The sequence below is a fragment of the Octopus sinensis genome, linkage group LG8 (genome assembly GCF_006345805.1).
Source record: "Octopus sinensis linkage group LG8, ASM634580v1, whole genome shotgun sequence".
Taxonomy (NCBI): Eukaryota; Metazoa; Mollusca; class Cephalopoda; order Octopoda; family Octopodidae; genus Octopus; species Octopus sinensis.
In genome coordinates this window covers 13,703,713-13,716,212 of record NC_043004.1, presented here as the reverse complement: position 1 = coordinate 13,716,212, position 12,500 = coordinate 13,703,713, and positions in this window count along the sequence as shown.

Here is a 12,500-nt window from a genome sequence, read left to right as displayed (position 1 = left end):
TTCTTTTGCTCTGCTCATTGTTGTGTAGTTTATTTGTATCAGTTACAATTTATTATTTTTTTTACCAGTTGTTTTTACATTCCTATCATAGATATTGTATAATAATTTTCATGATAAACAATATTTATGCGCCAGCTGTTTGGTGATATTTTCTAATTGCTGTCATTATTTTCCTGCTTTTCCTATCTAGTCTCGCTAATTCCTTTAACTCCTAGTTGAAAATAATATAATTGTAATTTATTAGTGGAACAGCCAAGGAAAAATATTAATATTCATTAACTTTATTTTTGCATTTAACTCAGTTTAAATATCCATCTTAATGCACCAATGAAGTTCTTTCTTGACCTTTTTATTTCATATTTGTATATTTTATGCATTGTTTAGCTCAATAATTCTTAATTATTTGTAAGTCTAAGGCAAACAGCTGGCAGAATCGTTAGCACGCCGGGCAAAATGCTTAGCAGCATTTCGTCCGTGTTTACAATCTGAGTTCAAATATCACTGAGGTCAGTTTTGTCTTTCATCCTTTTGGGGCCGATAAAACAACTAACAGTGAGCACTGGTAGCGGGCTGGGTGGGGTGGGAGCGATGTAATCGACTTGCCCTTCTCCTGAAATTTCTGGCCTTGTACCAAAATTTGAAACCAATTATATATGCCTGTATTTCGATTAGCGAAAGCGTGTGGTCTATTGGTTAGAAGTGTTGAAATCACGATCCCAAGATCATGATTTCGGTTCCTGGGCCGTGGGTTATGTTGTGTCCCTGATGAAAACACTTCATTTTATGTTGCTCCTGTCCACTCAGATGTAAAGCAGTACCACTGCGAAGGACTGGCGTTCCACTCTGGATAGATGATGTGAACTCAGTCACTTATAACCATGTGTTGGAACATTTGATGGCACTTTGCATTAATTTTTTCTACTGTATTAAGTTTTATTATTCCTTGCTTGAAAGGCGGCGAGCTGGCAGAATCGTTAACACGCCGGGCGAAATGCTTTGGCAGTATTTCATCTGCCGCTACGTTCTGAGTTCTAATTCCGCCGACGTCGACTTTGCCTTTCATCCATTCGGGGTCGATTAAATAAGTACCAGTTACGCACTAGAGTCGATATAATCGACTTAATCCTTTTGTCTGTCCTTATTTGTCGCCTCTGTGTGTAGTTCAGTGTGGGCAGTAAAGAAATAGGTATTTCGTCTGCTGCTACGTTCTGAGTTCAAATTCCGCCGAGGTCGACTTTGCCTTTGATCCTTTTGGCGGGGTCGATTAAATAAGTACCAGTTACGCACTGGAGTCGATGTAATCGACTTAATCCGTTTGTCTGTCCTTGTTTGTTCTCTCTGTGTTTAGCCCCTTGTGGGTAGTAAAGAAATAGGCATTTCGTCTGTCGCTTCGTTCTGAGTTCAAATTCCTCCGAGGGTCTCTTTGCCTCTCATTTTTTTGAGGTCGAGGAAATAGGTACCAGTTACGCACTAGGGTCGATGTAATCGCCCCTCGCACATTTTCAAGGTCTTGTGCCTAGAGCAGATATAATTATTCCTTGATTGGAATCTAAGATTGTTTTTGTTTTGTCACAATCAGTGGTAAATCTTCAACTGTTTTACACGTAAATATAACCTATAAAAACATTGTACCTAAGTTACTAACATTTCTTTCTAAAATAGACGGAAGGTCAGAAATTTAGAGGTGAGGCGCTTAGTTCGTTAAATTGGCTCCAGTTCTTGACTAGTTATTTTATCGATCCCATACGGGAAAAAAGGAACTAAAGTTGATGTTAGCAGGAATTGAACTCACAAATGAGACGAGCAGGAGGAAATACGCCAATGCACTTCTTTTTTGTTTTCTTTGATGTTCCAAGGATTCTCCCAAACTATTGCCTTTCTAATCTTTTTAGTAATGGCTTTATATCCATAGGAACGAAGTTGCATATTTTGGGAGAGGAGAGTAATTATCGATTAAATCAACCTTGAAAAATGAACCTTACTTATGTTATCGATATTCCTGTAGGATCAAAGGCAAAAATCGATTTCTAACTCAGAACGTATATCAACAAATTTAACATTAAAATTTAGCTTAGGTAGACGGCTTCAAATTTTGCTGAAAATATATGAGGGACTGCCGAAAAATTCCTGTCTTTGGGTAAAAGAAAATACAAGAGAATCAGTTAGTTATAATTTTTTTCAACGTATTCCCATCAGATTCACACACTTATTACAGCAGTCCTTCAGTTTTTCTAAGCCCTGCAGAAAAAAAAAAAACTCGGGAGGTTGGGCCTCTAAGTATGACTTTCGCGATACCCTTAAAGACAGGAACTTCTCAGCATCCCAATGTAATCGATTATATCGGCGAAATTAGAAGTCAAAACGCCGAAACGGACGAAATGCCTCTAAGCGTTTTCCTCGGTGTGCTAACGATTCTGCCAGCTCACCGCCCTCATAGCATACACTATATTTCATGTACTGCATGGCATTTCCTAATTTTCGAAAACTCCGCATTTCTGAGAGCCGGACATGTGGTCCGGTACTGTATTCAGTTATAATTTCTACTCTCCAACTTTTACAACGATTTAACCATTTCATTTCTCATGTTTATTTTCAAGACAAAAACCAACAGACTTTGTATTCGTCACAATCATCTGCAAATTGATAGGTTTACACTAATTTAAGATTGCTTGATTGATAAGAATGATGATTTGTTTTTATTTTTACGTAAATTAAGTTTTAAATTTCATTATATTCTATGGTAGAAGTTAGCATCTTTAAGATACGATGCTGAAGATAAGAAACTTTACATTTGTCTAATATCTCACGAGATCGCTTCGATAGAGAAGTTAACTTCTGATAAGCTTGTATCAGCATAGAGAGGAAGACAGGTTTCTTCTTGTCTTGACAGTTTGCCAATCAATATTTCGGAGAAATTTATTCACCAGAAATGAACCTGCTTATTTAACAATACTACATAGACAAACATATTTCATAGTAAGAAAGATTTCACCTACAAATACTTAAAGGAGGCTATATCCTCCTCCTCCTCATCATCATCATCATCATCGGTGTTGTCGTCGTCGCTCCTCCTCCTCTTCTTTCTCCTTGTCGTCATTGTCGTCCTATTCTTCTTTCTCCTTGTCATCGTCGTCTTACTCCTTTTCTCTCCTTGTCGTTGTCGTCGTCGCCATCGTCATCCTTCTCCACCTCCTCCTCCTCCTCCTCTTTATCATTATATCCTTTCCACTAAAGGCCACAAGGCCTGAAATTTGGTATTTAATTCTCCGACCCCGAAAGGATGAAAGGTAAAGTCGACCCCGGCGGCATTTGAACTCAGAACGTGAAGGCAGACGAAATACCACTAAGCATTTCGCCCAGCGTGCTAATGATTCTGCCAGCTCGCCGCCTTCCTCATTATTATTGTATCATCGTCGTCGTCCTACTCTTCTTGCTCCTTCTTTTCCTCTTCCTCATCATTGTCATCAAGCATCATTGGCAGTGTGGTCAAGAAACTCTCTTTGAAACCCCGTGGTTTCAGGTTCAGTCCCGCCATGCAGCACCTTCGTCAAGTGCCCTACTAAAACCCCTAGGCGATCAGGCCAATGCTTTGTGAGTGAATTTGGTTGACAGAAACTGTGTAGTGGCCTGCCGCATACATACATACATACATACATACATACATACATACATACATACATACATACATACATACATACATACATACATACATACATACATACATACATACATACATACATACACACGTACATACACACACACACACACGAATGACCTTCCGTGGTGTACGACAACGAGGAGTCTAGTTAAACCGCTCAACGAAACAGCCTGCTCGTGAAAATAAAGAGGGAGTGGTTGAGCACGATACAGACACGAGTACTCTTAAGGTAGTTCACAAGGAGATTCAGCGTGAAACAGAGTGTGACAATGTTTACCCTTTGAATTACAGATACAACTCATTTTTGCCAGCTGAGTGAAGTGTAGAAACGTAAAATAATGCGTCTTGTTCAAGGGCACGACACGCAGCCTTGAATTGAACTCATAATTCTACGATCGCGAGTCGAATACCCTAAAAATCAAGCCTCCGCTCTTTGAAGCAACGTGAAATTAAATGTTTTTCTCAAGAACTGAACGCGTCGGCCAATCCAGGAATTGAACCCACAATCTTACGATCATGAGTCCAACACTCTAACCATTAAGCCAGGCGTCCCCACACATACATGATACGTACACGTGTGTCTGTATATAAATGCATGTATATATATGTATTTATATATGTGTATATATATGTATATATATACTCTCTCTCTCTCTCTCTATATATATATATATATATATTTGGCATTGCAATACTACTGATAACCTGGTGTTAGAATTCAGTATACATATGCTTCAGAATGAAGCGTCAATGATGTGCAGTGGTCGAGTAATAAGACAGGTTATTTCTTATTATCGCACATTCTGATATATATATATATATATATATATATATATTTGTGTGTGTGTGCGTTGTGTATAACTGTTTGTGTGCGTGTGTGATCGCACTATCGCTTGAAGAAATGTGTTGGTTTGTTTATATTCCCGTAACTAGAAGGTTCAGCGAAAGGTGTGAGTATAAGTAACAAACAAAAAAAAAAGAATCGAAACAAAACCAAAAACAAAACACAAGTACTTATGTAGATTTATTCCACAAAATCCTACAAGGAATGGTACAGCATGGCCGCAAACCCATAACTGAAGCAACTAAAGATGAAAAAAATGTTGAGTGTTGAGTTGCTATGAGGAATGAAGAATGTGCGTATTTTCTTCATTTCGTCACTCTCAAAACACATTCCGTTAGATTTCCTCTCTTCGCGGTAATTAAAATTCGCCAAGCTTTCTACTAACTAAAGGTTGCTAAGCCAGTTTCTCACCTGTTTCTGCCGATTTTAGGTGTTACCCTACTTTAAAATGTTGCATACAGATTGTCCAGTAACAGAGCAGAATATTCTACACTTTCAATATTCTAAGATCGGTGTTCGCTTATAGATCTGAAAAATTACTACTGCCGGTTATCCGTCGATCAACGATGAAGATTCTGTAGTTAATGAACTGAATTATCTGCTCCTGAATTAAATTCTAAATAGCTGTGTATTCCACAGGCATACGTGCTCTTAATGCAAAATCAGCTTCCTATGTGCCAAGTTTTAACTTTCACAGACAATCCACGTAACGGATTTCTATACAGTTTCTATTTAATCGTTTGAATAAGGCTCAAGTCTATAGAAGATAGTCAAAGACAGGACCCCATGGTGGCGAACATTACAGTAGAGATGTTATTGTTTCACTTTTGACACGTAATACTGAAATAGCATAAGATATAAAAGATTGCTCCGGGCTCACATTAGACACGAAGTTGAAAACCTTTTGGCCCATGTCACTGCATGGACCCTAAGTAAGGCATGTGTAAAATTTGAATGAAATCGGTTTCGTACTTCGCGCGTTTTAATAATGCAGATATACAGACAGACATAAGACATTCTCAGTTTTATATATATGTGCATGTATATATATACATATATATATATATATATATATATATATATATATATATATAATATATATATATAATATATTAATATGTGTGTGTTGTGTTGTGTGTGTGTGTGTGTGTGTGCATGCAGTAATCCCACGCCATATCGCGGTTCACCTGTCGCGCACTCAATACATCGCAGATTCCTCAGTATATCACGGGTTTCTGCAGCCGACAGGTATTTATATTTTTTCTTATTTCAATTATTTCCGTGGGACGTTTTAGGACGTAATACACGCGATATTCGAGGAATTACTATATATATATATATATATATATATATATATATAAATATATATATATATATATAATATATTTTTTTTATATATATATAGTAATTCCTCGAATATCGCGTGTATACGTCCTAAAACATATACACGTGAGTGTGTGTGAGAGAGAGAGAGAGAGACCATGTTCTCTATTTGAATACGGAGAACATGGTCATAGCTTCATAGCTAGAAATGCTTTTGGTTATACAAAGTCGGAGACAAAACTAATAATGATAAAGTAAGTCTGTTATCATACTATATGTATATCCTATATACATAATAGTAACTACTAACTACTAAGCAGACCACATTCTGGCCCTAAATATACGTCATTAATTTTGCTAAAAATATAGCTAAAACATTGAGTATGAAAACCAACTTGAGAAAGTTGATAACAAGGAAACATTAAGTTTATACTTATAATTCTATCTACTGATTTATTTAAACTTGTTTTTATTAATTGATACATAATATGTTTCAAGTTAACGTGAGAACCGTTGCACTAAACCTCTTCGAAATCACGTTATACCGTCTAAAAGACAGAAGGACACAACTAACGCAGTTGTAGATACACGAGAAAAATACACCAAAAAATAAAAAGATAAACTTGTCATTGCAGTGACAACTAGATTTACCTTTTCCTTTCTCCCCGCTGCGCCGTTCTCAAGAAATTCTTGTCATCGGCTTGTTGTTTTTCAAGAATAATGTCAACTTTCTAGGTGTCGCCATCCTCCGGGATTCCAACGAAAGCCAAGGTTATAGCATAGTTAATTACTACTGACGAAATCATAGCCATTTATAAGGAAGTTTAGAACATTTGCTATAATATTTAGATGCACTATTTTGCGGAGAAGAAGGAAAAAAATACTTGCCACAATCAGGATGCGAGACATTTTCGTTCGAAAGGAAATACACGAAGGGTAAAGGAAATCGTATGTACAGATTGTATTCCAAGATAATATCTCTTTTGATTACAAGTCTTTTCAATCACTGCTGGCTTGGAGCTAAAAACTAATAGCTAACACATACAAGTTTCTTATAGCCTAATAGTAGTCAGTTCTACTGACGAAGATAGACATAAAAAAATCTCCTCACTTAAAACTCAGTACTTACATAATATTAAACAAGCATTTAACAATGGAATATTTAAATGGTTGCTCGATCTATTAGAATTAGCAGTTAACACTCCCCTCAAATCATTCTTTTTGTTTGTTCTTTGCGGACTGCCCTGTCGCTGAGGGTTCCGAAATATCTTGCTGAGCACTACATAAATGATTTTTTGTTATAGTAATCAAATGCATGTGCTATTTATTAGCTCACGTCCTCTACCAGATGGACATTGACTGTACAGGTGCATCGTGTGCCACAAGTAAGATGTTGAAGTGAACGTTGAGCAATGTGTGATGAAGTGTTTTGCTTAAGAATACAATTCATCGCTGGGTACTAGAATCGAAACGACGATCTCATAATCGTGAGTGCAACATCCTAACCACTCGGCCACGCTCCTTTAAATAATGCCTTCCACGTTTGAAAAAGATGGAGTGCATTGTGTAATGTAACCATAGATTACACTTACCTCATAACTGAAAAAGGATGGTCCTGTTTGGAGGCCATTGATAGTTGGTCTGTTCGATGGAGATCTACCTGTTGTATGCCTCCAGCCTCTTCCAGTATTACAACAATATTAACGTTTCATTAAAATATTGTTCTTTTTCTGTTGTTGTTGCAAAGTTCCGTGTACTGGCGGTGGTTTCAGAAATAGTCTTTATAAATTTGATAAGAATAGATTAAAGTATGAACGATCGATTTCTTTATGCAGACATGCAGGACTATTTTTCATGATTGTATCATTGTGTATCCTTTATACACTCCACTCACACATTTAAGAGTCCACTCCACCACCTTATACAACTATAAAGTTAAAAAGGAGTAAATGTTTTTCCTATTTCATTATCTCATAGTTCGAAATATAATTTGATATTTTGCTTTTTATCAAAATAAACTTATAGCCTTCAGAAAGACCTTTGGCTTTTAGATAACTATTTAGCTATGTTTTTTTCCCACTACCGATGCTATATCGATCTGTTAACTGGCTCCTAAATTCTAGATTTGCTATCTGTACAACGCATGACTGATTCAGTTTAATACTGGAAGAGAAACAACGCAATGTAACTTCTTTCAACTAAATCTAAATTGAATGCAGTTCAACAATTCCAGGAGCCTAAGCATCAAATATCAGATCCATATTCTAAATTAGTAAACATTTAGGATATGAAAATTTGGCCATGATATTATTAATATATTGCATTTTCAAAAACAAAAAAAAATAGAAAAGAAACTATAATAACATTAATATTTTATTTGAACTAAATTCAGAATTATCTGAATTTCAGACGATGTTAAAAAAAAAAGATTAATCTCTGTATTAAATTGATTTTTCTTTTATGTTATGCTATCAAATTACATTTCGAGTGGTGGTGTACATGGTGCAGAATATGGAGATATAGTCCAGGCGCTTTACAAAATATCGTGTTTCATAATACTTGTTTCTGAGCTCAAAAACCAATGGCAACTAACTTTGGTATTTCGAACAGTATCAATTAAATAAGTATTTTTTTATCTCTTTTATTGCGTTACTTGGGAAGAAGCGATTGTGTCTATGATATTGGCAGACTGGTCAGAATAGTGTAGATTATTTTAGCTAAAACAACCACAAGTCGACTAAAGTAGGAAATAAACTATGTGGATTTGGAAACCCAGTATTTGAAGTTTTGTGAAGAGTGGGAAGGCTGCAGAAAGAGAGAGGGAGAAAGAGAGAAATAGACACACAGGGAGAGGTACTTTGATGAGAAGAAAGTAAACAAGTATGATGGTGATTGATTGCTAGATTCGTTATTATTAATTGGATGGAGTGGTGTGCAGCGTTCCTAATTTGAGTAGAAGAGGTTGTAGCTATTAAAGACATTTACTAAACATTGAAGTATTATTGGTGAATGACTCCCTTGACAACCGATTGGATACATATTCCACCCTACTCGTTAATAAAGAATATTTAAATTCTGTTAAAACATTAATGAGTTTGAAAAGCATTGTCAAATGCAGATACGTGATTTCCAGTACAACTTCACCAGACTTCATTGCATAATGTCACTTACATATACACTAGTAGACTTGGTTAACTTTCATCTATCTATATTGATAAAAGCGAAACTCTGTCCGTCTGGGACCCCTGTATCTTAGTCTACATTTGCTCTACATAGACATATTATACTTTTTGGAATTAAGATGATCCCGGGATCGAAAATCTGCCCTGCATTTGGTTCTTGAACCTCCAGAATTGGGATCTGATTTAAAAGCATTTGGGTTGTTATTTCTAGCAGGTAAAGCTTGGCTGATTCACGCCACCCTGGTTGACATTTGACAAAAGATGTATGAATATATGGGGGGATAAAAGGCATTCACTTCGATAAATTTACGTCGAGATAAGAACATTGGGACATATTGGCCAACAGTTGGAATTCAATGGAATGATTGCATTACAGAATTAATTCCCATCCATCCTTAACCACTGACCATATACCATCGGGGTATATAGTGATTATAGACGTATTGTAGTCATGCTATTTAGCTTTCTTTAGTTTTGAGACACAGGCCCAATTTGCCCTCCACAGAAGCTAGCTCAAAAGTCCGCTCGGAGTGCAGCTTTCCAGCTAGTATTTAATATGATGTTATCAAAGATGCCAGTGAGCTAACCGAATCCTATCCTTAGCAGCCGGAGGAAAATGCTACGATCACGAGTCGAATACCCTAACAATCAAGCCTTCGCATTTCATCCGTCTTTACGTTCCGTGTACAAATTCCGTCGAGAGTGACTTTACTTTCATCCTTTAGGATTCTATAAAAGAGTAACAGTTGAATGCTGGGGTCGATATAATCGACTTACGTCTTCTTCAATATTGATGTCCTTGTGCCATAATTAGAAACCAATATGATGTTATTAATTGGCATTGGGTTAGGTAGCGAGCTGGTGCAATCGTCCGCACTTCGGACAAAACGCTTGGCAGCATACATCTGATTTATTAGATTTTCAGTTCGAAACTAATATAACGATGAAAGAAAAAAAAAGCCGACTGCGGTGGAATTTGAACTCAGAACGTAAGGACGGACGAAATGTTTTATTTAGCGCGCTAACAGTTCTGTCAGCTCGCCGCCTACCTTGAGACTATTACTATCTCTGCATATGTTCGTTATTCACCACAAGCTCTATTTCTTGTATAGTGGCTTGTATGCCTCATTAACCAGAGAGATTTGCCAGTGGAGCGCAAAATCCTGGTAGAAACATCCATGCTGGATTGGTGAGAGGATAGAAGCCAGCATACTATAAATCACATTTTTCTCAGTGGTAAAAACAAGTTTGTCAACAGTTCTATTTAGAAAGGAAAGCAGCAATAGAAGCATCGGTGACAATTCAAAACTAGCGAGATCTGGAAGAGAAAGGTCATCCTTCTGGGAAACATGACAGGGTGCAGCAAAACACGGAAGTCAGAGCTGAAAAAGAAGGATCTAACGAGAGAGACACAAAATAAATAAAATAAATAAATAAATAGATAAGTAAATAAAAAATAAATAAAAATTAAGGCGACCGAGATGTAAGGACAGTGGAAAAGGCGCCGTTGACTTCTGCTTCTTAGGGAGCGAAGGGCCCAACTGAGTAGGGAGAGAAGGGCCAACTGCCAGATCTTGTTGGCAAGTTGATAAATTCTCCTTATTTTCAAACTGTCCATGTCAATGTCAAGCTCATTAATTTTATAAAAGGGCATAATTTGATTTATGCTAAAATATTGACATATTCGGTAGAATATGCCACTAGTAATATGTCTTCAAGTTTAACCCAACTGGAATGCAGTATTATGTATAGTATTTATCGTAGCAAAGTTTATCAATTATAATCAGATATACTCTTTGTGAAATGAACACAATAAAATGTAAACAAGTGCGAATTCTGCTTGAATTAGGAAACGGTAGCTATTGAAATTTTGCCAATAGAATCATAAGTCTTCACCATAGTAAACATTTTAATATTAGGATATCCCCGTAGTAGAAAAAATGGGTATTAGTACACATGGAGATCGAAAATAAGAGCCATGGGTTCGATTCCCACGCATGCAATATCCCTTTATCCGTTACGTGGGTTACATGCCCTAATATTTTATATAACTAATAGACGGTCAATGATTATAATTTTATTTACAAACTTTGAACAGCATAAATTTATAATTTACGATGTCTATGGGTTTTTAAATTCTACTAACAGTATAACCCGGCGTTACTCGGGTTTATTTTCTTTTCGACCCTTTAGAATTGGAATTTTCGAAAAGTAAAAATTTTGCATTAGGTAGCTTGTTATTCTCTTTAAGTGAACATTTTTTGGTTGAAATACACCGAAAAATGGCGACACAGCAGTCAAAAAATCTTAAAAGATAGGGATCTTCATAATAAAACAGCACCTTTTTGATGTAAAGAATTTTTGGTCTTAACATGGTCCGATTTGAATTTTTTCTCCTACGGAAAGAAGAGAAAGCTTTCTTCTATGATGCTCTCAAATTTGGTCAACTTGCGCCGCAGGGTCTCGTAGGAGATGGTGTTAGTTGAAGGCTGCCACACACGCACAGACAACTTCAGCTTAATATATAAAGATTAACGATTCGAATTGAAAACGCTTGAAGTGGTACTTTCAGTATTAAGTTAGCGTTCGTATAGTCGAGCGTTCGCTTCAGGAAGTGTCATTTTCGTGCTAGATGCTCCAGCATTTTATTCAGCTGAAAATGCGTAACAGCAACTCCTGAATTAATCCTGCGACACACTGGCGTTCCATTCATGGAATTGTCTTTTCTTTTAGTCGCTTAAACGCGACAGAAACCGGAAAAAAAGCTCAAGCCAATTAGGTCTTTAGGCTCGACAAAGAATGAAAAGAAAAATCAGCGACTGGATAAATAAGAAATCAAAAGAACTGAAAAAGACTCGACTCACAGGTTTCTCATTAATTTTCCTATAACAGAGAAAAGTACGTTTTTCACATTGTTTCTAACCCTGAAAGCTAGCAAATAACCTTTATGTCCCGGATTACTCTCTCTCTCTCTCTCTCTCTCTCTCTCTCTCTCTCTCTCTCTCTCTCTCTCTCTCTCTCTCTCTCTCTCTCTCTCTCTCTCTCGCTTAACGGTATAGAACGCGGACATAATCAGTCTTGCTAGGTCGTAATAGAAAGTTAACTTTTGACAACAATACACTCATAATAATCATGCTGCGATGTCTGGTTGTCGCTTGAAGATTTTTATTTTCATTTCTCTAAATCTTGTTTGTTTCACGACTTCGTTTATTCATTTATTGAAGTTCTCAGTCTTTAGTGCTGTCAATAGAAAAATACATAAATCAAATAGACATGATCTGCGCTACATTCAATAATAATGATAATAATAATAATAATAACAATGACATAACAAAAAAAAAAATAATAACGATAATGTACACATTCGCATTGAAGTAATCATTTGTATTTTCAATTTTTGTTTTCTTTTCATGGCAACCGGATTTGTTTAGAGTCAATTGTATAATACACACAAACGCACGCATGTATATGTATGCATGTACGTATACGTGCG